The following is a 21,946-nucleotide window of genomic DNA, read 5'->3' on the forward strand; positions in this document are numbered from 1 at the left end:
TCCTTGCCTGGCACCTCGAAGCATCACTTCTCCCACAGCACGTGCAATACCAGGCTGGAAGAAGAATCTCCTTTTTGCAGCCTCCTGCGGCAGGTCAGCCAGCTCTAGTGGAGTATTTGCTGAGTGACAGCAACATTAACAAAAAGCAAGAACTCGCTTTTTATCTGTGAAACAACACTGCTCCCTTTCCTTTCTGCTGGAAAAGGATGATAAATAAAGATCATTAAATATTTCTGCACTCCTACCAGAATTTCCCTGGTTGCATAAACATTTCTGTGCTCAAACACGCAACTGCACCTCCAGAATTTCAGCCACGGCCTGGAGTTCTCCTCTTTGAAGTTTGGATACACTGTCCAGCACTGCCCCTCCCCAGCCCACCACAGAGCTCCAGAGGACCCCCTGCCCTCACAGGGGCTCCAGTGGGAGCCCCAGTTCCCACCTGCTCCCCCGCTATGGGATTGGCAACCTGCAGACAGAAGCCCAGGGTAGTCACAAATGATTGGTAGAAATGTCTACCACTACTCCCTACGTAACTTGCTCACAAGTTTCTATAGGGAAGACAAAAAAACACCCCAACATATTTGCAGCCTCCTTGAAAGCACAATACAGCAGAAGAAAGGTTGACTTCCTCCATCCCCAAGTCCAGCTGCTTTGGAGAGGAACCACAGCTCTGATGAAGCACCTTTTCCACCCTTGAGACCAGTGGTGACTCAGCAATTAAAGCCCCACTACCTGCACCACCCTCTGGGCTAATTCTGGGGCTCTGACCTCCAGGCAGAGCCTGAGCCTCAGCAGCTTCCAGCCTCCCTCGGAGTGCAGGGGGTGCTTTAAACACCAGCCTTGCTTAATCCTTCCCTGCCATGCCAAGGACTCCTCCTGGATCTGTTTAATCTAAACGCAGTAACCATTCTGCTTTCCCTCCTGCTGGCAGCACAGGCTGCTCCTTAGGGAGGAGGAAATGTCCTAATGGAGGTGTAGGAGAGGGAGGCCAAGTATCTAAACAAGTGAGTAATGGGTTGGTATTGATGCTGTTAGGCAGCTTAAAGGAGAGTTGATATTAAAGGGTGGATGCACAGAGCTCCCACATAAAGCTTGGCTTGGAGCCATTCAACCGAGAATGTGAGAAACCTGTAAGAAACCAAAGATTCTGTATAAAATGGGACCTTAATACTAGGTTGGGTTTTTTTCTCAAGTTTGAGGAATTTCTTAATACTTCACACCACATGGGAAAAATTGACTCTTGTCTACACCAACACAGGCTGTCCAGAGAGAAGGTAGATACCCCATCCCTGGAAACATTCAAAGTCAGGTTGGATGGAGCTTTGACTGACCTGACCTAACTGAAGATGTCTCTGATCATTGCAGGGGGATTGAACTAGATGACCTTTAAAGATCCCTTCCAACCCAAACCATTCTGTGATCTTATAATTCTTTCCCTACAGTCTTCCCGGAAATCTACAAGTGGCTGCAGCACATGGAATTACAAATACATTTTAGAGATATTGCTTGTGGCAAGTGAGATAAACCAAAATTGGGAGAGGAAAAAATTTAAAATCCATTCTCATTTGTTTTACTTGCTGTTTTTATCTGAAAACAATTTGGCTAAAAGAAAAAAAAAGTAGTATTTTGGAAACCACATTTAGAATCCTGCTGCTATTCAGTAGCTGGGCTAGGAAATGCTTCTGAGGAGAGAAAAAAAATTTGGTGGGAATTAAAAGGAAAAATATCAAACCCAGTACTTACTTTGGGCAAGAGTTGCAAGTGTCAGTTCTGTGGTGCAGATGGGTGAGCAGGACAGAGACCTCCCAGCTCCCAGAGGAGAGGGCAGCACAGAGGAGCAGCCCAGGAGTCACTAATGCCATCTGCAACCCCAAACTCTGCAGATGTGACAGTGTCCATGCTCGGAACAATTGGAAATTATTATTGTAACAATTTCCAGCTTATTCTGGGGGCTCAGCTTTAGATACTGCTTAATGAACGGAGCATAAAGTGAATCCACATTACACCTCTTGTTTTCAACCCCTTTAAGAAACTACAGAAGAAATTAAGGAGGCCTGGGAATTTGCTTGAAGATGAATGCTCCCTGTAAACTGTTACCTAATGACTCCATCTCCCAAGACCTCGCAGTCTGATGTTTATTCAATATAATTAAGATTCATGTTGCACTAAAGTAAATTGGGCAATAGCCGAGTCTTTTCTTCTTACTGTGCCAGCCCCACTGTATCAGTTCTGGGAGTCCTTTATTTACATTGTTATGAAAGAGAGTTTTGGAGTGGAGAATGAATACAAAGCATAACAGTCTATTTTTAAACAACTTGTCACATTCAAACTAAACAGCCTTAATCCAGGGCATAATATGCAATTTCTGACAATACCATAAGTTTCCCAGTAAGATGATAGATTTAGTAACCCAAAGACAAAGAAAGAGAATGAAATATATTGCTATTTGGAAATATTATGAGGAAGAGATGATAGATGTATCTAAAGAATAGCTCCTCAGAAACAAGGTAAAAAGTTCATAGTAAACACTCACAATTGCTGGCCAAAAGCAGCCATTTATGTCATCTACTGTTGGCAAGTAAATGAAATATTAAAAATTAACATCACTTTATTATTCACATAAAATACTGTCAAAAGCCAAACCCATGTACTTGTCCACAGTACAGTAAATAACCTTTGTTTGAGCTGATTTACCCATTGCAAATTGGGCTGCTCAATGAACACCATAATCTATCAACACCAAGGAGAACAGGCACTATGTGTGTTTAATGTCTTTTTACCCCTTGTAATTAAACCGAATCTAGTCCTTGACCCATGTTCCCATGGCTGCGAGGCTGTATTGCTGCCTCCCAGCCCTTCAGCTGGATGGATACATTTCTGCCTGGGCAAATTACTGTTGGGCATAAGGTAAAATCAATGTTTGTCAAGGACAAAGTGAGTTTAAAGTGTTAGCAAGAAAGGGAGTCCAGCAAAACATCACTGAATACTAATGCTCTGTTAATGTTCTGCCAGTGAAGCACATTTTAGCCAAGAACTTGTGGCACCAGCTCATGCCCTTCCCTTACATTTCTCATACACATCACCCTTTTCCACTGAGAGCACTTACAAAGGTGTTCCACAAAGCTGGGTCCATCTCTTCCTTCAAGCCATGTGCTGCTGAGGCTCTCAGGGATTTTTTTTTCTGTTACTTTGATCCAAAGAAGTAGTTGAGAACAGCATTCAAGTAAAAACCTTGGCCAAGTGAAACGAAGACCTATCTTAGTGGATCTTTAAAACATAGAGTTTTTTCCCTTGCAAGCATTACACAGTGAGCTGATCATGTTGTGAAATCTCAATCATAAATATTAGGTTATTTTAGGACCTTATTTTCTAGAGGAACTTATATCTAACACATTGTGCAGTAACATGGGATTAAGTATTACACCAATTTTACACCACTCATGTGGTTGCACTTAAATTCTTTTTTTTTTTCTTTTATGAGCTTCAAATGGTTTAACTTGTTTCCCCTTCTTCCCTTTTGGCATTTTTTAGGTTGCTTTCAATATATCAGCATTTTTTTCAGTTAAAAATGAATCAACCAGAAGAATAGCTTGAACAAATTGTTTGGTTCAGCCACTCTCAAGAATAGATTTTTTTTTTTTTCATATGGCTTCACTTAGAAGGAAGGAGAACTTTGCAGCAGAGCACCGTGGGGTCTGGTATTGAGCACGAGGAAGCCATGGTCCCGGCCTAGCTGGCTGTTCCTGCACAAAGGCCAATTTACTTTCTTGTTCCCTGAGGAAAAAAGTTTATGGTTCATGGGCAGAAGTCAGATGCTGTGATGCTTGCTCAGCTGATACTCATCAGGTACTCAAGTCAGGCTGCGGCTCCGAGACCGCAGATCTGAGATTAAACAGTTTTGGGTCACAACACTTTGCATGAACCTTCCTGGCTTCGGATTCCAACAGACCCAAAGACTCAAAGCAAATACCAGGTGCAGATTGGAAACACGCAGCACCTACAGTCTGCAGAAGTTTTCCAAATAAAACAAGAAAAAAATATCTAGATTCATTCCAAATTTGGCCCAAGTGCCCCAAAAGCTGTCTGAAATCCTGTGCTACATTATGTGTAAGCAAAAACCACACAGAAAGCAACCTCTAGTAGTTAGCTGGGGAGAGCTCCTTGCCCTTCCATACCTGATCCAGTTGCTTTCAAGGTACAAAAGAAGAAAGAAATTGTTTTCATTCTTAAACCTTCAAAAGCATCTTCCTCATGATGCCCTGGGGAGCTGTGCTTAACCTCAGGGAACAAAACATCCACTCCAGGAACCAAACCGGAATATTGCTGCTACTACTGGGATAACACAGGGCAGTATTCAAAATCTGGTTTGACTAAAGCACCTCAGGACCTCAGCACTAAAGGTTTACAGCCTCAAACTCTTCTTTACCTAGAGCTAAGCTAAAATGGGGGTACCCCCAAAATAAGGGATATCCAGGAGGGGATAGGGTGCAGATTTCAATTGTTTCAACAAGATGCAGCAGAGCAAATCCAAGCCCCAAATCTAACATTCAGCAACACCAATAAAACCTGCACACAAGGTGTAGTAGCTTGAGATGACACAATGTTTCAAGACCAGGGATATATTTGGGGTGTTTAAGTGGTTTTTTAGCTGTAGCCCGAAAAGTCACCTCTTACCCTGGGTGGATGCTTGTTGCAAAAGAAATAAAAATAAAATTCAAGCTCATTCAAAGTGTGAAATGATGCATGCACACTCACTGAAACCAAAGCTCTGATTTTGCTCCATTTAAAACAACCAAGATGGTGCCACTCGCTCCATACTCTGGATTCCCCACCCTCCACCCCTAAATAATTTTTTTCTTTTTTTCCCACACCCAGAGACAGTTTCTTCAAACAGTCAAGTGCATACAGCTCTTTTGTTTAGTCATCAGGGCATGAAGATAAACTGAATTTGAGATATAAATTAAGAAGTGACTGGAATAAAGCCACAATTGCACTTACATCAAACATGGGATTTTTCTTCTCTTGTTATGGCTGGTCTTACTCAGGCCATTCTCAGATAATACACTGGCACAGCTGCAGTGCAGGGCAGGAGCAGATGTTTTCATCATACCCCCCTCTATTTTTAAAGCAAGAGGATGCATATTTTGGCAGCTGTGGGGCCTGCTATATGCAAGGTAAAAAAGTTTTCATGGCAGATTTCAGTTTTCCACATCTGCACCGAGACAGCTGCTTCAGTCCCAGTCCTGGACAGAGATGGGAACTTGGAACATCTTTCAGAAAGTGTCTATGCACAAACATGCACACATATTTGGTTTCATGTTTCTTTATGAGAACAGTGACCAACACTGTTCATCGTCCCCATATACCCCTGCACACTTAAAATGATTTAAAAAAACATTCAGGTCACAATCTCTTCAGAGACTTACTGGTCAGGCAAGTCAGACATAGCTGTATCAACGTGGATCTGGAAAATGAACACAGACTCATTTTTCTTCTATGGATACAAGCTACAAATCCATGTAGTGACAGAGGTGGGGAACAGAAATGATGCCAAAGTCACACTGCATTTGATTGAAATTCACGATCCTTATATTATCTCCAGTACTAGACAACTGAAAGCAGCACTACCCAGAACAAGAGATCAGCAAACAGACACCCTTGTGCTCTTTTTCTTGCTCAAATACTTTCTACCACAAACTCACCTCTGGGAAGAATCAAGAAGTCACCAGCAATAGATTTATTCAGCAGATGAAGATGGTTGCTCTACTCTAATCACTAAATCTGCCTGATGAAACACCAACCTTTTTACCAACACAAGGAGCAGATGCTCATCTCAGGAGCACCTCTACAACATGAGGTAGTTGTGTATTTCTTGCAGGAATAAGACAATTTTTTTTTCTAAGGACTGCAAGATACTTCTGTAAGGTAAGGAAGATAACGAAGCACTTATTTCTTCCTTCAGCTTTCAGTTGCAATCTCACGTTTAAACAAGTTTGACATGTTGGATTACAAAATCTCTTGTGAAACATTCAGATCTGACACAAAGTACTTGGGTTTTGATGAATTGCATCTTCAGAGCACGGAAGTACTCCAAGATAATGCGTCTTATCTACAATCAGAATTAGCCATTCCAGAGCCAAGATCCCACAGAGAAAAAAAACCCCAAAAAACTCTTTCTGATTTTCAATATGTGAAAAATGAGAAACCAGCAAATCAAGGCTTTGCGAGCAGATGAATAACACAGTTATCTAGGGAAGATCCCAGAAACTATAGAGAAGTGTATATATTGGAGACTTTAAGCAAAAAATCACATCCTTTCATTTAAATGTTATTCCCACACTTGCAGACACAGTCTGTGGATAATGCCCCTTCTGGCAGGATTTTCCACCCTCATTGTTTCCCAGTTTCCTGTGAAGGGGAGCCCAAGCTGCCATATGCAAACCATAAAGCATCCAAGGGATGGGGCCAAGCACATCCTAAGAACACGCCCACAACTATCACAGTAATATCACCAAGAGAATTTGCTTCCATGTTACAAATCAAATTCAACATAAAAATCAAAGTTTTCCTGTTTCCAGACTCATCCAACACTGCACTTACATGTGACTATTTCAGCATCTCTAAAAAACCTGTTAAGTTCTTCCTCCTGTGGTCTTCAAAAGAAACATTTTTCTGCTGTGTAACCCTCTCTCCACTCCAAATCTCCTGCATGCAGAAGGCATTTCCTCCACCTTTGTGAGAACTATCTTGTTTTCTGCACCTTATTCCACAAGCATCGTCATCTCTATAAAGAGAGAAGATCAGGAATAGCCTGACAAGAAAATATGAAGTCAGCTTCTGGAGCTGTTTCTACTTCCATTATCTGCATTAACCCTTGACCAGGGCTACATGATGCCATATGCTTCAAAAGACAGGGAAAAAGCACATCCTCGTGAAACAGAACCAAGCAAAATGCAAACAGCCAAATCTCCTCCATGTGGATGAAACCTTGTAAAACAGAAGGAAAAGCTGTACAAAGCAAAACTAAAAAATCACATCATTTTATCCCAATGACAGCAGTGTCACACAAATAAGCAGCTGTAAGTTACAGATACTAACAATGTTGTCTGTTCCAAAATAATTTTACCCAATATAAAACATCCAGTGAAACTCCCACACTGTCTTCAACAGAGTTAAATGATGGAAGTTAGACACGGGTGATCCTCCTCCCAGACACTCAAAATTAAATTGATGTGTGAATTCCTTCTGCCCTCAATTATTCAACAAGAAGTTAATCTAAGAATCAGACTCATCTAGGTTAGAAAAGACATCTAGGATCATTAAATCCAGCCATTAATCCAGCACTGCTAAGTCCCTAAATGCCACAAAAAGAGAGCAGACCATCTGCAAGCAGACTTGGTGACCCAAGGAAAAAGAAAAAAAAGTCTTCTCTCTTTTAAGTAGAAAAAAAAATCAATAACAATGTGAACTTGTACATATGACATATACATGCTTCAAATGTCCTCATTTTTAGTTTCTATTAAATAAGCAAGTTTTAGAACAAACAAGTAAATCTCAGCTTTGCCATAAGAAGAATAAGGCTGGGGTCACCGTGTGATTTCTCTGGGTACAGCTAAGGGTGTCACCATCATGGGAGAGGACATGACATTTCTTGGCCTCTACATTTTTCTTCTCCCTTCTGCTAATATGTTTGCAATAAATCAGACAGGAGCTTAAGCTCTAGCTGTACATTTAGAGCACAACTCAAATTCTTTGGAAATTATAACCTTTTGTGAAAGGGCAAGTGCATAACCATATATTTGAGGAATACAGTCTCTGCCAAACACTGTGGGAAATTGTCTTTTTTATAACTAGAAGAGTCCTCTTCTTTGCAGTATTTCCAGGCAGGGGAATCCTGGAGAGCAGCTGATGAAGAGCACAGCAAAAGTAGGAGAAAAAGATTGAGAATAGATGATCTGAGAAGTGAAATAGTAAAGTAAATCAAGAAAATCAATAGAAAGTCAAGAAAATCAATAGAAAATCAATAGTAAAATAAAGCCAGAAAGAGCCTTCAAGTGTAATAAAAGATCCCTACACATCTTGTTGGACCAGCCTGGCAAGGAGATGCCTTCCTACTTGAGACACCTCCTGAAGGACTGGAGGTGAGAAGTCAACTCTCAGTCTTGTGGAAGCTTCTCATGTCAGGCCTGAAATCATTGTGTAAAAAAATGGCAAATGAAGTGATTCCAGTCCCAGAGCAGCAGAAACAATGTACTTTGTTCTCACAAATTGGGACCAGGTAGGCTGGCACAAGGTCTTTGGCAAAGAAACAATTTAGCCTCAAATTTGAGACCAGAGCAATAGTATTAGATCACTTACTCAGACTTAAGTTGTGAGCAGCTGTCTGGCTTTTATTTCACACAAAAGCTTATACTGTAAAAGGAATTCCTGGCCCACATTCAGATGCTATATTTGCTCATAAGCAGTGTTTCTCATTTGAGTCCTGATAATGTAATGAAATCAGTGATGAAAAATTTTTACAGAAGAGATGCAGAGAAAAAAAAAATCTTTAGAAGTACTTGGATCTTGTTGTTTGCTAAAATTAACTTCTTATTTTAACTGAGAATATAATTAAAAGTACAAGTGTCTTCTCTCCCTGCTGACCTTGGGCAAACACCAGATTGACTGTGTGTAAACAATTTGCTTTCCCACCCATCTGAGTCCCTTCCAACAAAGAAATACATGAACTCTATGAAAAATACAGTTTCCATTCTACAGGCAGAACCAGCACGTGCTACAGCCATGTTCACTCCCCAGAAAGAAGATGGTGTTTCCTGTAGCAAGTGTGAATGATCAAAACAATATAATCCCTTTTACTGCCATGTACCTGACCTACATTGCACAGCTTCCAGCAGAAATAAGCTGAGGCAGTCGCAGTTAAAACGGCCAGATGAGGCCTAAATGGCTCTAATAAATAAAAGTAATTAATGACTAATTTAATGACTAACTTAAGAGCAGCATTTGTATATCCATTTAAAGAATTAGGCTTCCATCCATAATGCTAATCCATGTCAAGTCTGAATTTAATTAACAAGCAGGAGCATGATAGCTAATACAAAGAAACTGATTAGAAAGAAAAGGAAAAAAAAAAACAGAATAAAATCAAAGTGCACTTTCAGGCTGGGTACAGGCAATATTTGCACAAGCCTCTGGGCAACCCCATGAAATATAAAAGTGCTCCAGAATTTAATCACAGCGTCCATGGGAAGGCAAGACAGCTCCAACCTAAGATACTTGGTCACAGAGACATGGAAGCTTCCCTTTGGCCATGCCCAGCCCTATGGGAGCAGGCTGCAGAGATCAGCTCAGGGGGAAGGGTGCTCACTCCGGGCTGGGAGTGTGGATGATAAAGGAAATGGTTAGCAATGGGGCTGAGTACAAAACAGCTGCAGCAAAAGCAGAATATAAAAAAGAGGTGTATTAGCACATATAAAAGCAGAGTTAAGATATCAGAGAGCCTGCTGACACTTCTCTGGCACATGCCATGCCTCAGAGGTGGGGAACAGGTGCAATTAGTGAAATGGGATGAGCCAACACTCTCAAATTTGCAAAGGCAAACTCTGTTTCAGCCCCTTTCTGCCGTGTTCCGGGCCTGCTCTGGCCCAGAATTCAGTGGCAATGGCTGTTTCTATTGAAGTGCAAAGAGGAGATGATTTATTTCCCACACATCTGGGAAATGTTTCAGTAACAAGTCCATTTTAGACCAAAGTCTTCTGGGCCAATGTGGAAGCACCACAAAGTGCTTCCAAGCACACGCCTGAGACGATGCCTTTCTGAGACACAGGCACAGTGTGGAGCTCTGCAAGTGCACATTAAACCCACAGATTACCAAAAGAAACACTATTATTTGCTTAATCAGGTAATTTGCCTACTCAGTGCATCTTATTTGATGACCAGTCTGGTTTATCTGAGCTCACCAGTCTGGCAAACAGCTCAAAAAGCCATAATTAAGTGACTGACTTTGCTCAGCTGCTTATTCCAGATGCTTAGTTCATTACCAATTGCCCAAATGCATCTTTCAGAGGTACTTAGACCATTTTCAGCTCCAGAGTTTCAGTTGTCTGTAAAGCAATAGGTCTATAAATATTTTTACATGGCAGCTAAACCTATTCTTTCCCATTTTAAATTTAAAAAGCAGGATCAATAGGACAGAAAGGCAGCAGTGTGGGAGGTGTACAGCATTTTTCTTTTTTAATAGTGAAAAGCATCTTGAAGATCAAATGGAAAATTTAAATTATTTCTGACAATCCCAAGGTGCAAATTTTTACCTGTGGATACTTGAATTATGTCATTTTAGAGCTCAGCTAAACAAATGCTGGATCACCAATTTAACTTACCAAAGGATATCCAGGAAAGGTTCAAAGGTTTAACAGAGATGAGGTATTGTTGCTCTTTAAACACTGAGATGAGATGAAAAGAAAGAGGCAATTATTCTGAGCAAAGCTATCCAATATGTTACTAAGTTTGGATAAGACCATCAGTTTCCACTTGTATTTTAAAGAGTCCCAGTTTGGGAAAAACAGCGCAAAACATGGTGAGAGAAGGAAACCAAGCCAGAAAAAATATGAAAGGGAAAGACAAGAAGCATCTGACTTTCTTTGGTTTGGAGTTAAGGACAAGGGCAGTGGTGGGATCATATGGACCCAGGAGAGACAGAACGACCTTTTGGCACAGTAAGGGACAAAAGAGAATCAATGTGTGGGATTTCACTTCCCAAATATGTCACTTTGAGACTTGATTGAAGCATTTTATCATTTTATGAGCATTTTTTTTCCATAGACCACTATTTTCTTAGTCATGTGCTCCAGGTACCATACAAAGACTTTTGCCAACCCACTAAGTTTACCTTGTTCTTGAAAGACAATGAAAAATAGCAGGTTTCTCCTCAAAGTGAAGCAGCAGGGTTGGCCTTCATCTTACATTGATTAATATATAACGCCTATTGCTGGATCTTTCCAAGATTTTAACTGAAATCAGACCTGGATTTTAAATGCAACACACTAAGTCAAATCCTGCTTTCAATTTTGCTTTCTGGATTCCAGGATACACTTTTACACTATTGATATCCTGGATGTAATTTCACCTGAGGATCGAAAAGTATTTCTAGAAGAAACCTTGAGAGTCTTGCATGAATATAGATATATTGCCACTGAATTCTGAAATGGAGTTAAATGAAGCCTTTGAAAGGGCAGTTAACCATATATTGAAGTGTAGCAGATGGAAATTAACACTGAAAGCAGGAAAAAAAAAAGGAAAATGCTGGTAGGGGTCACAGGATTACAGTGCTTTCAAAACCATGCTTCAGATGGTGTTTTTTCTCCCAACAGATGAAAGTTTTCTAGGACATCTGGCAGATTCCTCCAAGAATTGTGCTGGTGTAATTTGATTATTCTTCAATATTCATAATCAGCCTTTCAGCATTTACTGCATCCATAGCTGGATAATGCAGAGCCCGTTTGTGTTGCAGGCCAGGACTTTGAGGGATTTAGGGAGTACTGGGCAATGAAGCTCAGTCTGAAGATGAAACCAAATCCCAATGTTTCCTCACCTTGTAGGCTTCAGAAAACACTCCAAATATCTCCACCCTAAGAAGAGAAATACCTATAGATCCAAAAGGGTTTTACAGGAACTAAATATGGTTCTGTAGAACTAAGGTAAGAACTTCCCATTTCCTCCTCCCAAATTGTTCAACAGTCTCAGAATCCATTCTGGGTTTGGATTCTCCAGATAATTAGAAAGACCACAAAGCCAGAGTAAGTTCCCAAAGTACACTTTGCTTTGCAACCACATGTCCACATTGTCTTAGTGCTACTTCCAGTCAGTCCCACCCTCACCAGCAGCCTGTGGAGTAATGCTGCCATGCAGCAAGAACAGGTAATTCACACTACATAGTCCTCAGCCTTTGGAAAAAAAATGACCCTAAATTAATCTGAAGCAGAGCAATGACATCTACTGAACTGCTGAGCAAGAAATCCTGTCCCCAGCAGGGAACTCCTGGGGAGCTCTGTGTCCTCAGGAAGCATCTCGTTTCATAAAGGAACCTTGTGGGACTCTTAGGTCGTGTTGCACATCACTGCCATATACATGTGAGTGGTTGCACAGACCCATAACCAGGAATCCCACTGAAATCATGGCTAAAACTTGTCCTAAACCAGGTTTTTTCTGGGAGGGAGATGTTCCCTCACCCCGAGGCAGAGGTGCAATAACCCAAGTTTCCCGGGTGAAAGCAAGCTCTGAAGAATGACATCTGGTTTCTGCACAGCTTGGCTGTCAAACCTCTCTTGCTGATGTTTCTGTTTCTTATCTTCTCACTTGTGTTTGGAGCTCAAACAAGCTGCAGCTGAGTGAAGGAACTGGCTGCTGCAGGGGTCAGCCCCCACGGCCCCTCTGCCCCTGGGTTCCGGGCAGGGAGCTCACCAGGACACCTTCCCCATGGCCACTCCAGTGCTGGGCACCATCCAAGGTGGCACATCTCCCCTAAGCCCTGGCATTGCTTTATCTCTATTTTCCTCAAAAGTGACCCACAGTCTTCCTCTTGGAGATAAAAAAACCCAGCTTATTCTCAGTCACAACCCTGCCACTTCTCTTCTTTTCCCAGCTCTCTCTAAACCCCTCCTGCTGCTGGCAATGATTATTTCCCATCTTCATTTCTTCTAGCACTGTTGAATTATATGTGTTTATATTTGCTGCAGTACCATAGAGCAGAGTAAATTTTACAAACACTCTGCCTGAATCCATATAATAATAAATCAGATCCTCTAAGAAACTACATGGCACTTGTATAAAATAGGAATGTTTAAATGCCCTGCCCCCACCCCCCCCAATTATCACAGCTGCTTCTCCCCTCCCTCCAGCAACTCCTCAGCCACCTCTGAAAGCTGTTATTGCTCTGACTGACAGGGGGACATCAACAACCCAACACAAGCTGACTGATTGACAAGCCCCTTTCCTTTTAAAACTGATTTTGCTTGGTAAACCATTTAAAACATGTCAAACAGTTCAACAGTTCCCTGTGAAACTACTGCCAACTCCATTCCCTCTGGAGAAGGTAATTATCTTATTCATAGAGGCTGGGGAACAAATGCTGAATTTCTTTTCCATAATAATTTATTAATTGTTCTCATATTGAAAAATTTACTTTGGTAAAATAAATAAGATCCAGCCCTTCCTCATATTGCTGCAAGAAAAATTAATTTTGCAGAAGTAGGGCAGCTGAGGGCAGGAGCCAGCTCTCACTTGTCCACAAGCTGAATGGGAAACTGTAGAAAGCAGTTAGGAAAGAGTACCTTTACAACGAGGGAAACAAAAAAAGAAAAAAGAAAAATATAGTCCCAGATTGCAGATATTCAGCACAGTTCACTCTAAGCATTTATTGTGCTATTACTGTTACAGCAACCAGGAGATTTTTATCAGTTTTGCAGAGGGCAGGCATACAAGGCTCCTGTTTTAAAGACACTGCTATTGGATATACCCACATGACAGCAAAAATGAGTTTCAATAGGAAATGGGCAGTAAGAACAAAAGGATAAACAACAACTCGAGTAAGACCATAAATTTCCCATGGTCACTTAACTCTGGCCTTAGTGACTCACTCAGATTTTACTGAACCATTTTACAACCATGAAGGAGAATTCACTCAATCGTGTAGATGCCACCTCTTTTTTCAGTTCTCAAATTATGAAAAGGTGCCTTTGAAATTTCAGGGGTCTGGGTTTTGCCTGAAAAAGCAGAGTTTGATGCTTATGGGAAGGGTAATTTTATGCTTTTATAAAAAAGTATTTTAAGCTACAGCAGGAAATTGCAAGCGACTAATGTAAACTGGACACTTGACAATCACTAGAAAATATTTACACTAATATAACTATAACTGCCCAAAGGAAACAAACAAATGCCAGAAACACAACTTAAGTTGATGGAACGAGAAATAAACACAAGAATAATGGATGGGTTCAGCCCAAAACCTTCATGCACATATGTGGAGCAGTCCCTTCTCCTCCAGTGCTGCTCCTGCATCCCCATCTCCCTGGTCCTACCCAACAGACTCCACTACAGATGTGCTCTGGGATGCGTGAGTGCCTTCATTTAAGCCATTTTAAACCTCAAAGTTTGGTCCCAAGTTGCCCCACGGGAAGTTTAGATTATATAGTGAGAAAAACTTGTTCATTGAAAGGGTAGTCAGGCATTGAAACAGCTGCCCAGGGAAAGAGTGGAATTGCCATTCCTAGAAGTGTTGAAAAGGTGTGTGGATGCGGCACCTGGGAACATGGTTTAGTGGGGTTAATGGTTGGACTCAGTCTCAGAGGTCTTTTCTAACCATAACAATTCTGTGATTCCATGATTCTAAAGCATTTTCTCATTTGAAGAGGTGATGATGAAGTCCAAGAGAGAGAAGGATCTCACGGGGACACTGTGGGAGCTTGGCTCCCCTGAACACTGTGGAAATTATAAGCATTTTTAAGTCCATAAAATTCTCCCTTTGAAGCGACTGAAAACCCAGTGCTGCTTTGTTGTTTCCACATGGCTGCAGTGATGGTGCTGGAGAATCACAGAATGGGTCAGGTCAGAAGGGACCTCAGTAGGTCATCTGATCCAAACCCCTGCCCAAGCAGGGTCATCCCAGAGCACATGGCACAGGATTATGTTTGGACAGTTCTTTAACATCCACAGTGAGGGAGACTCCACACTCTCTCTGGACAATCTGTCCCAGTGCTCATCACTGCCCACTGAAGAAGTTGATCCTTGTGTTCAGGTGGGCCTTCCTGTGCATCATTTTCTGTCCATGGCCTCATTCTTGATAGCACCATGAAGAGCCTGGCTCCATCCTCCTGACACTCTCCTTTCAGATACTTACATATATTTATGCTTATATGCACTGAAATCACACAATGTATGGGGCCACAAAGACCCACAGCTCATACTATCCCTGAATCAACTGTACAAATCCTGAGGGCTTCACTTGCACCCCAAAAACAAAACTCAGCCTCTCTTAATGGGTGTTTAACCAGAATCACTGTGACAACCTGAGAAATGGCTGAGAGGCACTTTATTCCTGAAGTGCTGCTGCACCGTGCAGAGGAGATGATAAACACTCATGCTGAGTGCGGCAGGACCAGCATTGTCTCTGGTTTTAGCTCTTGTTGACAGTGGATCAACTCCAGATTTGGAGCTGTGCACCCAGAAATTGCAGTTTACATTTGGAGCCAGGCTGATTACCCTGCTGGTGGAATGTATGGCAGCCTGGCAACGGGGACACGAGCACTGAGCCCCCACGCTGGACTCATCCCACATCCCAGCCGCGAGCCTCCGGCACAGTCCGGCCGGCAATCCAGAAATACCCAAGCACGAGGCCAAGGCTGGCTTTGTTTTGCTTGTGGGAGCTTCATACCATAAACTGCTTAATTTTACTCTGTGTTTTTGGTCTGCTATCCTGCTCTGGAAGCTTTGCAGAAGCTGTTGTCTCAGATATGCACTTTGCAAAACAGAGGAATTTCCACCTTGTCCAGTGAAAGGCAGAGCCCTCTCAGCAAGTCCCTCGGACATCGTGGCATGTGCACAGAGCAAGAGCCAGCAGAAGAAATTAATTCAGCGCATAAGGAACAAAGGATATCAGGACTGCCAAGAGAAATATTAATTTTTCTCATATGTAAGTGTGTTTGACATTGGTTTAACCATATTAATTTGCATACAATACATGTCTTGCACAAAATTGGGTGAACTAATGACAAAGTTCACAAAGCAAACAATGTCAGGGCACAAAAGTCAGATTTTCATTATAATACTTCAGCTATTTGAGTACCCACAAAGCAAACAAAACAGGATCAAACAAGCCTAGAGCACCATCACTTCCCAGCTAATCCCTGGTAGAAACCCCTGCTGAGCACAGGTAGCAGCTCTGTCATCCTTCCCTCCCCTCTCAACTGGCTCAAAATTCCTGCAGATACCACAGCCCATTTGAAAATGCCCAGTATGAAAGATGCTTGACATATTTTCATCTGCATCCTCATTTAGAGCAGCCCCAGACTCGCAGTCGTGCTGCACTAATCCCCAGTTCAGCCATCCCCAACCTCTGCCTTCACCGATTACCCCAACCCTGACCCGCCGAGCAGTGAGATTTAATCCTCCCCTGAAATGCTTCCAAGCCAGATTCAAACTGCCAAGAAAAGGTCCACATTCCTCAATTTCTATCACCCTTGGCTATGTGCTTTGTTGGCTGAATTATCTTAATAGAAATATGCAAGTACTCGAATGTGAGTGCATGTTTATCCCCACCTCTAGAGAGAAACCTGCCTTGCCATACAGACATCACACCCTAGGGAGCCCCTTTTCCTTACAGTGCTCTGGAGATTTGCAGATTAATCTCACCAAACCAGCTCTTTTGAACTCAGCAGCACAGACCATTCTAAACAGCTTTTCTGCATAAAAACAAAGACCTGTTTCTAGACATTATCCACCACTTCCATAGGGATCACTTGAAGCTTGCCCTACATTTTTCTAGAAAGGAGGGAAGATTTTTTCCCTGCCCCTTCGGACACACTGAATATCCCAGCACATGCCCAGAAAAGCTTTTAGCAGTCCAAGAACAAATGGGTCCTCACTTTGACCAAATATTGGTAACACTCCTCTGTCTCTCTCTCCTCCTTCAAATTCCTTGGACAAAGATGCTGAAGGAAAAGAGCCCAACTCTTTTTGCCAAGGGATGCACAGAATCTCTCCATGCATCTTAACGCAGATGGTTTCCAAGAGAAAGTCACGTACAAACAACATCTGCAAAACTGCTATAAGACTTAGACCTCCACAGCATCCTAAACAGCTGTCTGCCACAAAATAAACAAATATTTTTCTTGTTTTATGTCTAGCAGCACATTTTATCCAAGAGATCTACAGTGGCGACTTCTGGGAGGGAGAAGTCATGTTGGGGGAGATGGGGAGAGAGCTGGAACAATGTCCTATTGAGAAAAGCAGTAGCTCCTATGTATCTCAAATTGTGCTTTTGACTCTGAATAAACTTAACTTTTTAAAGGTGGAGAATACTAGTTATTAATTAAAAAACAAACTCTGATGATCATCACACAGATTTAAAATACCAGGGGCCACTGGGGCTGCCTAGTAAAGAAAGAAGTACTTTCCAAATCCTGTCTTTAAAATGTCATTCCCTCCACAATAAAATGACTGGATTTTAATTCAAACTTTAATAAAATTCAAATTTTAATCCCAACCCTCCATATAAAGATCTCATCTTCACTAACTTGAGGGGTACAGGTCACTGTAGCTGTGGAGTGCTCATCACAACAGGAATTCCTTCATGTCCTGGACAAAGGGTCCACACCAGAAGAACTGGCAGCATCTCCATTAAAATGAAATATTCTCTTTCCCTTTTTTGTGCCACACGCAAGATCCCCCATTAAGTTTCAAATTGGTTTTTAATCTAGTTATTAAATTAAGTGTCTTTTTATCTTAGAAAAAAGTTTTATTTGTTTATGTGTTTATGATTTCTTTTAGAGCCAATGTAAGAGGTCAAATAAATTCCAGATGGCACCCAGACTCTTCTGTATTTTAATTTTTTTTTTGTCTTTTCTTTTGAAATTCATGCAAAGGAACACATAAAGATCATAGTAAAATGCAATTATCTTTAAATCCCTGGATTTTCATTTTCTGCTGGCAACAGCAGCACTCTTATGGCAGGATCTGTGCTACGTAATACCAACTTCTGTTATACAAGATTTAATTACCTTTATTTTTCAACATGGCTTGCAATACTCACTAGTTCTTCCTATGCCACAGGTTGAAAATCATATGGTAATAGAAATGGTATCGATATATATCAATATAGCAAAGGTTTTTCCACTTTAGCAGTTGTGGCCATGAAGTTAAGAATGAGAACATGGAGAAGCTACAACACACCAATGACAATCCCAACAAGCACATATTATACTGAATATAGTCTTAATGCTCACAATTCCTAATTTTTGACCTGTAAGTCGGTCCATGGAAATGCTGCACATGTTTTAACCAAGACTTGATTTCCTGACAATAACCACAGTTCAAATAAACCAGCACAACTCCTGGAAGAGACAACACATTGCATTTTAAAGCCAGTCAAGACTTAATCCATGACTTAACCTAAGTCGTTTGGCAGTACAGGAGCATGGAGGACACTCTCCCTGACAGGTCTCCTTGACCAGGAAGGTCTTTGCCCCTTGGCAAACTGACTTGTAAGATTGCACCACGCATTTTAATGCAACACGACTGAAGCTCAGGATCAAATGCTGGAGGCATGGAAATAAAATATTAATTAAAAAAAAATATTTTCCTACTCTGTTGCTCTGCCTGTGAAAAAACTACAAAGGTTCTTCCTTGCTCTGAACTGCTGGTTTCCCAGCATTTACAAATTCTGGCCTCAGCTGTAGCTACTTCAAAGGCAATAGATATAGCTCAGAGTGAAAACAAAATTGGAAAGAAAAGCAATGTTGGCATTTCAGCAAAATACTGGTCACTTAGTGAGAAATCCTTGGGATCTCAGGATTAATTTTGGATTGCTTGAAATTTATCTCCCCGCATCTTTTTGATGCATCCCATTTTCTGCTGAGAATTTCTCCACATGACAGCTCTGTCTCCACAATCCCTGAAAATTAAAAAAACAAATCAAACCGCCTTTCACAGTAATGCAAAGTATAAGCCAAGTAACTTGAATTCCAAGCTTTCATTTTAAGCAAACAGCTGTCACAAAATAATCACTAGCTCAAGCCATGTATCAGTTCCAGGACTCCTTCCAAGGCAAGGACACAGGTAGATATTGGGCATACTGCAATGAGAGTCCCAGGGAGGCTTTGGCAGAGCAGCACCTCTAAATCCTGTAGGGCTACATACAAGGCTCAGCTCCACCTTCCCTGTGCAAATGGGGGTTTAATTTACAGGGGGCTTGGGTACAGAGCTGGTTTGGTGCCAGCCTTACTGCACTCTTTGTTGAAGAAAATTTGAACTGAGTTTCTGTCCCAATTCCTTCTCAATTTGTTTTTTCATCTCTTAAGAGCAACAATCGCAACAGCACACCACAATCAACACAGGAGCTTCGGATCCATCTTTTTGTAAAGCATTCATATGAGCAGGCAAGTAAAAGCACACATTTTGGATAATTTCCAATTTTTCTCTTTGCTCTGATGAAGTTTGAACCTAATTACATCCGCGCCCATGTCTTAAACCAGGGACATAACCAAGGAGCTAAGCTGGTACCTTCCAAGTCTTTCTTATGTTTAATAGCCCCAAGTGAACAAAGTCAACAGTAGGAGATTGAAGATGAGTCTTCAGATCACACAGTCATGTATTTGCTGTCTCCTCAAGGGATGAGTCTCAGCAACCTCAGATATTCCCTCCTGGGTTGTACAAAGGACAGCCAAACCTCTCCTGTGGGTGTTGGGTGTTCTGGTTCCACCCAGCTGGGTGGGAGAGCAGAGGGTGCCTCAGGGTACGGTCCAGGAAAAGGAAGGGAGGAACACTGGCAGCTATCATGAACACAGTTTGAGGATGTAGGCCTTAAAGTTTGCCAGATTCCTCCACAATTGCATGCAGCAGGTACAGCTGATGGAGTCAAATAACTGCAAAGATTAATTTCCTGCTCTGTGGTAGAGAAGGTGCTGACTGGCCAGGTCTAGGGAAACAATGAGCACGTCAGCTAGACCGTAAATTGGTTTAAATGCTAGAAAAATTATCTGTTGGCTGGCAGGGCTTAATGCACAACAAGCTGTCTGGTGTGGACACAAATTAATCACACTCCAAAATGGACAGCTCAAAGCCTTGCAGAGTGTCTGCATACACACAGGCATAACGAAAAATTGAGATTTCATCAAACTGGATGAATAGCCTGGAGCACAAGGCATCATTCCTGAGTATTTCCCCGCTGAGCATTTTTAATAGGTAAATGGTATTTTCATTGCTGTTATGATGAAAGCCATTAACTTCAGCTTGCAGTTCCTAAAGAGGAGATTGATGGCAGGGAATCAAGGAGCACATGAGTTCAAATGAGACAAGATGAGGTGCCAAAGCCTGAATTGCAGTATCCTTCCTGACTTAACATTTTATGATGGTTAAAACAGCAATAACCAATCAATTCTTTGTTTGACTTGGAGAATTACCATTCCAATTCCTTTCTCATGCTGGGACAGCTCTCTCTCCCAGTGCTATGCAGTCACAGCCACAAGTCCTGCCTCAGAATTACTCCAGAACGGTCACTAAGACCAAATTATTGCATTATTCCTTGGATCATGGCATTTTTAATCTGCATCTGAACATACTGTAGGAATGCAGAGATTAAATTTGTGTTTAATCACTGCTGCTTATAGAACATGTTTTATCCTTAGCCACTCATATTTGACCACAGAAGAAAGCATTAACTGTGCCAAGTGAATATTTTACTTAAAAAAAAAAAAAAGACACTTATAAATAACTTAGGCTCAATTTGCAAAGGTTAAATCTAGCATTTAATATAAAATTCTTGGAATTTCCATAGAGCTTTTCATGGGAAGAGATCAAAGAACATTTATACAATATTGTTATTCATATTTTACATATAGGGAATGCAACTCCTAAACATGTGAGATGTTTACCCAATATTAACAGTTATGGTCAGGAATAATGTCAAGTTTTTTGATTTTCACTTCAAAAGACAGCTCTCTTATCCTAGGGAGCAGCTGGAATGCTTGCATTGCTCTGTTCACCCATTTACATGTTCTATTGCTGTGTACCTAATATATTCCCTACTAACAAAATTCTAGACACAAAAACCTTGAAAGCAAGCAAATTACTTATTTGCAGTCAATCTTCTGCAACTACCTTTTTTTATATACTCTGATCTGATTGCTGAAAACTAAGGGCAAAGAGTTATTAAAAACCACCAAAACTACACAGTATTTTTTTTTAATCCTGTATGTGAAATAGCTCTGTATCATTCTGCTGATTTGTCAGTGTCATGACCTTCACTGCTTCTGACACCTTCAAAGCATCCATAAAAGGCCAACATTGTTTTAGGTGGCACTTCTGTCACAGGAAACTGAGACCACAACCATTGCCCTGTCCAAAGCACAGAGGCCCAGGTACCAGACAGAAAGTAGGGTTATTTAACAGAAAAATTTTTGATATAAAAATAAAATAGTCAAGAATTCAACACCAGCATTTGCATTTTCCAATCAAAAACAGCATGGAAGTGTTCTCAATTTTGTGGAAGATGTTTTCCCTTTTTTTTTTTTTTTAATAAAAATTGTCCAAGGCAAACAACATATTTATGAAGACATCATGCTCTTCACTATGTGGATGTGCAAGATCTCAGTAAATGTCAACAATATTCCAGGAGAGAGATGAGTCACAAGTGACCATGTTTCCACATCCTACCAGCAGAGATCCAGCCAAGACTTTCTGCCGGATGATTTAGATTAGGTTTAGATTTGCTAGAGGAGGAAAGACCAGGGAAGATGTGATGCATATCACATTTACCCATCACTATGGGTCCTCCCTCCTCCTGCAAATCTAAGATACTTTTACTGAGCTCTTTCCCAGATCCACTGAACACCCCTAGAAAAAGCAGTCTCTAGAGAGAAAACTGAATTTTCTCTCCCATCTTACAGTTCTGATTCTGAAGGAAATGTATCCATTTTGATGAAAAAATCCAAGCAGCACATGGGCTGTTTAGAGCATTTTCATAAGATGACCACATTGATTTGATTTCTGGCATTAAGGCCCTGAAAGCTTGAGCAGCAGCATGCTTCCACATTCCTTCCTCCCTAGTAACGAAGATGGACAGTGACAAACATCCATTCTGCATGAGGTACACATTAAAAAAAAAGAATTTATCTGGACTTAATCGAAACTTGTCTTCATACCAACATGAAGCGATGCCTTGAGAACAGGGCTCTTTACT

General features: G+C 41.3%; 1 protein-coding gene across 1 annotated transcript in view; it reads right to left on the bottom strand.

Moving 5' to 3' along the window:
• COL23A1 (collagen type XXIII alpha 1 chain) overlaps positions 1 to 21,946 on the bottom strand; it is a 178,211-nt gene that overhangs the window by 52,643 nt on the left and 103,622 nt on the right. The gene's annotated exons all lie outside the window — the stretch shown is intronic.

This window comes from Anomalospiza imberbis, chromosome 15 (assembly GCF_031753505.1).
Source record: "Anomalospiza imberbis isolate Cuckoo-Finch-1a 21T00152 chromosome 15, ASM3175350v1, whole genome shotgun sequence".
Taxonomy (NCBI): domain Eukaryota; kingdom Metazoa; phylum Chordata; class Aves; order Passeriformes; family Viduidae; genus Anomalospiza; species Anomalospiza imberbis.